Below are 6,000 nucleotides of genomic sequence, written 5' to 3'. Positions count from 1 at the left end.
CTAAAAATCCAGCATTTACTAGTACTTAAAGAGTAGCTATCATTAACTAAACTTTCCCTAATCCCCCTCCCCATCTGTCCCTGACACTAACTACCTATATCCCTGTATTTATTTTTATGTAAAAGTTGCCCAGTTGCCCATAGCAACCAATCAGATCGGTTCTGATTCTTTTATTCTGCACAGGCCTTGTTAAAAATGAAAGAAGCGAGCTGATTGGTTGCTATGGGCAACTGGGCAACTTTTCCTCTGGACAGGTTTTGATAAATCTCCCCCCATTTAATTACCTTTCTAATAGCATCTTCGGTAGCTCAGTGTTGAGCTGTTTGCAAGGGCAGGAAGTGGGCGTGGCCCTGCAGGAGCGTCATCATCTGAAGCCTGGCCGGCCGGCTTTCGCCCGTCTTCCTGCACTGAGAAGAGGGAGATGCAGGGGGCGGGGATATTTAAATTTCGCTCTCTGCCAGTTTCATATACAGGCAGAGAGCGAGCTGAGGCTGCGCATACCCTATGGGAGCTATAACAAAAAGTAAAAAGTGTTTAAAAAAAAAAAAGTGTAAAAAATAAAAAATACATTAACCCCTTCCCTAATAAAAGCTTTAGCCGTGTGCATAAATGTCGGAAATATTAAAAAATAATGTTCATTAAATTGCACGGTTGATGCTGGCATACACGTAAAAGTAATACTAAATTTCGAATTTTTAGTCACTTCATATGCCATAAAAAATAATAAAAAGCAATCAAAAAGCCCCATTATAAGAAAAAATTGTACCAATAAAAACTACAGACCACGGCGCAAAAGGTAGCCTCATACATCCTCTAAGGCCAAGTATATGCAGAGCATTGCATCAGTCTGCACAGTCACTGCTATTCACATCTGTTCAAACACTAGAGTGCAATGCTCTGCACATACCCCCCCATGTATAGCAGTGTGTGTACTACATGTATACATGGGGAGTATGTGCAGAGCATTGCACCCTACATTCCTATGTTAGCAGGAGCGAGCAGGATTGGACAAACATTTTAGCGGGAGCGGGCGGGATTGAAAAACAAGTCCCGCACGGGGCTCTACTGCAGATCCCTTGATGACCCGACCATATATTTTGCCTCCAGCTTTTTCCTCGTGTCACAGACCTGAGTGGCTGCTCGGAGCGGCGCATTGCTGCTGCGAGCAGGATACGTGGGGAACAGCTGAAGGCACTATATAGGGTGGGATCAACGGTGGCACCGCAGCGTAAAATCGAGCATGATCAAGCAGTTTCACTGCGAAACAATTCGTTGCACTTAACCAGCTCCACAGAGCTGATGTCTGCTTCCCTCCCTTACCTCCAACCTGCTTTGACTGTATGGCACTTCGTATTTACGAATAAACCCAGATTTGAAAACCTCCATGCGGTGTCTTGTGGTGAGTGTGTTACTTTTTCTATTACCTGTATACCACATTTTCTTCACTTTGTTAGCACCTCCACTCTTGCCGACACAACTGGTCCCCCGCAGCGCGGGCTTCGGACATTGTTCTAATTACTTTGAAGGCTTTCTGGTGCCGGTTGGCTTGTTTCTATACAGACATGCAGCGTAAAATACGCTGTGGATCCGCTACGTGTGACCCTACCCTAAGTGTAGAAAGGGCAGGGATTTCAATCAATTAGATTAAAAATATACTGAATCTTATTCCACAGAGCCTCTGGTGCAGATTCTGTCATATTTGATGGGTGTGTGCAGTACTGTTTTTGTATATAGATGACAGGTAACAGAACCTGATGGACCATATTAAAAGTCATTTCAGACATGTCACTTGCCTGCAGTGTTCAAATTGCAACAGATCATCAGCAGATTTCTGTGGTGTCCATTGTGTACAGAAACCACAATGCAAATATGAACTCTAATCATACAAAAACGTATGTAGGCGGATTATGTGGGCAGTGTCCCCCCTCAATAAAAAGGGGGAAAATTAACTAATTATCATTATTACTGCATGTCAAATATGATGCAGTTTATTGTAGATGCCACACAAAAAAAACATTCATTATACAGTGGTCCCTCAACATACGATGGTAATTTGTTCCAAACGACCTATCAATTGTCGAATCCATCGTATGTTGAGGGATTCGTGCAATGTAAAAAGTGCATTTAATACTCACCAGTCCCCGTCGCTCCGGACTGCGTCCTCACCGCACCCGATGCTGTCCCAGGGGCTCCCGATGCTGTCCCGCTGCTCCGGCGTCTTCTTCGGGATCCTTCGGCTTCTTCTGCATCTTCTGCAGGGTCCGGGCCTCGCCTTCTGTTGACGTTATTACGTTGCTGTGCCAGGACGGCGTGCGTAGTGACGTAATAACGACGCCGGAAAGCAAGGCCCGGACCCTGGATGTAGAAGACGCCGGAGGATCGCGAAGTGGACCCGAAGCAGCAGGGATAGGTAAGTGAACCTGTCCGGGATGCTTAAACTGCTATCCGACAGCAGCTTAAGCATTTTGAGCTGTCGGATAGCAGTTAATGCGATGGTCCCGACATATAAAAGCATCGTATGTCGATGCTGACATCGACATGCGATGGCCTCTGAGAGGCCATCGTATGTCGATTTGATCGTATGTCAGGGCCATCGTATGTCGGGGGGGGGGGGGGGGGGGGTTACTGTACACAGATTTTATTACACATCAGAAAAATAATTCAGTCATATGAGCGTGAACTCAGTTTTAATAATGGGAGTGAATATCAGGTGATGGGTGGGATCATAGTCAAGTCAGGGAGTATGAATGTTGTATATTGAGGGGCGTGCATGCCTAATACACACTTCCTGACTATATAGACTGTATAGTCACTCCCATTATTAAAATTAAGTTCACAACCCTTTTCACAAAAACTTTAAAAAGGTTTGTGATCAGGGCCCCCAAGCTATTGAATGATAATGCAATTTCATTTATTGGGGGGTTGGCCATAAATTCTCTTTAACCTCTTAAGGACCCAGGACGATATAACGGAAAAAGCCCGGGTCCTTAAGGGGTTAATGGGGCTAGTCAATATACAAGCAACTCTCTAAAATGACTAGTATTTGTACAATTCTAAATAACATAAAGCAGTTGTTTGAAAAACAAAAGATTGAGATTAAGGTATTGCTTCCGAAATCCAGTGCAAAGTTCTCATTGAAATGTTTGAGTCCATAGTCTGGTTCAGTGGGAGTTACACATTATAATCCTAGTGGAAATGTGCATCCAGTAGCAGTTACTGTCCACAAGCAGAGTCTTCAGCCTTTCCCAAACAATTTACATTTTTATCTCTGTTCTTTTCATGAGGAATTTCCATCTCCATATCTTGAAGACAATAAAACATTAGTTAATGAAAAATCTGTTAACAAATCTAATTTACCAGCATACAAATAAAATGATCAGTGACTTGTGAAGATTAAATAATGAAACACCTATAGTTTACTAAATGGGATTGGAAATGTCCTTAAAGTTAATGAAGACTAATTCTTTTGGGCACTGTTTATTACCAGGATTACTGCCATCACTGAACAGATCTCAAGGGTGTTACATTGACAGCCTTTGGCTGTCTGGGCATGCTGGGAGTTGTAGTTTAGCAACAGCTTGAGTCTCCCTGTCTGGGTAGACACTGGCAGAAGGGTCTGTTCCCATTATCCAAAACGGACAATGGAACAGAGCTTCAGACTAGCCTGAATCCTGTCTGAAGCTCCGCCCCCTAATGACGTCATCACTAGGGGTGGATCTACACGGACCTGCTCGAGGGAAGTAAGCAGACTTCGTCTTCTGTATACACTATATACAGCTATCTATAGATAGCTGTATGTAGTGTATACCGCCCAAAGGGTTAATCTACACTGTCCAGCAGTGTAAGTTAACTCTTTCCTTGCTGGGCTTGTGCATAGCGCACAGCTCAGCAAGGGGTTAAGTGAGCCAGCAATGTGTATACTGTATACACATTGCAGGCTCACTGTAAGTTCTTGCTGGGCACTGGGCAGTATGTACACGATGTATAGTAGTTGTATAGTAGTAGTACTTAAGGAGTTAAGGAAAGATCACTGCGGGTATCACTGCGGGTATCACTCCTGACACCCGCTGTGATCCTCCTGTATAATGTATGGATGCGGCGGACACTCTCCTATGGTCTCCTGCCGTATATATACACATATTCAGGGATGTGCACACATAGGAGTGAAAGGGGGCTGGAGCCCCTGCCCTTTTCCTCACCTGCCCCTCTAGTGCCTTCACAAAAGGAGCTGCAGACTAAGGGTGACCGGTGAAGTAAAAAGGATCCATTGCTGGGGAGATTTGTATGTGGTTTAATGGAGGGTGCTGTGCCTTCCCTGCTGCAAGGGGGCACCACTTACCCTGTCATTGTCTGCCATTTCTCTGCTTCTCTCCTCACGGAAGAGACAGGAGCAGAGGAGGCAGAGAGAAGCCCCGCCCACAGCATGTCAGGCCAAAAACTTCATTCTATGCAGCCCTTACTGTAAGTAACTGTAAATATGTGTAAGTGATTGTATGTCAGTGTGTGTGTATGATGTGTATATATATATATATATATATATATATGTGTGTGTGTGTGTGTGTGTGTGTGTATCTCTATGTATGTGCCTGTGCAGAGAGGGATGGCTGGGGCCTTAGTGTAAGTGACTGTGTATATATGTGAGTGATTGTATGTCAGTGTGTGTGTATGATGTGTATGTGTGTGTGTGTGTGTGTGTATCTCTAGGTATGTGCCTGTGCAGAGAGGGATGGCTGGGGCCTTAGTGTAAGTGACTGTGTATATATGTGAGCGATTGTATGTCAGTGTGTGTGTATGTGTGTGTATCTCTATGTATGTGCCTGTGCAGAGAGGGATGGCTGGGGCCTTAGTGTAAGTGACTGTGTATATATGTGAGTGATTGTATGTCAGTGTGTGTGTGTATGATGTGTATATGTGTGTGTGTATCTCTAGGTATGTGCCTGTGCAGAGAGGGATGGCTGGGGCCTTAGTGTAAGTGACTGTGTATATATTGAGTGACTGTATGTCAGTGTGAGGTGTATATATGTGTGTTTGTGAGTGTGTCTATCTCTATGTATGTGCCTATATATGTGAGCAAGTGAATCTATGTGTCTGTATATGTATGTATGTATGTGTGTGTATGTATATATATATGAGCAAGTGAATCTATGTATGTGTGTGTGTATGTATGTATGTGTGTGTGTGTGTATGTATATATATATATATATATATATATATATATATATATATATACATATATGAGCAAGTGAATCTATGTATGTGTGTATATATCTGTGAGTGATTGTATGTGTGTACCTGTATGTATGATGTGCTTATTGGCTATATCTTTTATTATATATTCCATGTTATATGTGTGTCTTTGTATTTATGTTTCTAAATGTATATTTGTACCTGTATGTATGTGTCAAAGTGTCTCTATATATGTGTGTATATTACCTATGTACTGTATGTGTCTTTATGTTATATGCTTGTATTTATTGTATGAAGCACATTATTAGGGAATTATTGGAGGAATGTAAGCACGTAAATGAAAGCACAGTATATAGAGAATTTATGGAAGCACAGTATTTATTTCATTATATTGGAACATTATATTTTTTATGTATGCTGGCACTGTGTATTGATCCTTATGTGCCTATTTTTGCTGCAGATTTTGCTTCCCATTGACAATGGGAAGAGAAATCTGCTAAAGCAAATCTGCAGCAGATCTGCAGCAGAAAATAAGCACGTGTGAACACACACTTGGTGGTGGCACAGTATAGTTAAATAATAGTGGCACAGTATATAGTTAATTAATGGTGGCACAGTATATAGTTCATTAATGGTGGCACAGTATATATTTCATTAATGGTGGCACAGTATATAGTTCATTAATGGTGGCACAGTATATAGGGAATTAATAGATGAATGGTGGCACAGTATATAGGGAATTAAGAGGGGTACGGTATATAATTAAAGGGAAACTGACAGGCTGTTTACTCGGACTAAACCCAATACACTAGG

The sequence above is a fragment of the Hyla sarda genome, chromosome 7 (genome assembly GCF_029499605.1).
Source record: "Hyla sarda isolate aHylSar1 chromosome 7, aHylSar1.hap1, whole genome shotgun sequence".
NCBI lineage: Eukaryota > Metazoa > Chordata > Amphibia > Anura > Hylidae > Hyla > Hyla sarda.
The sequence above is the reverse complement of the archived record's forward strand: the minus strand, read 5'-3'. Positions refer to the sequence as shown.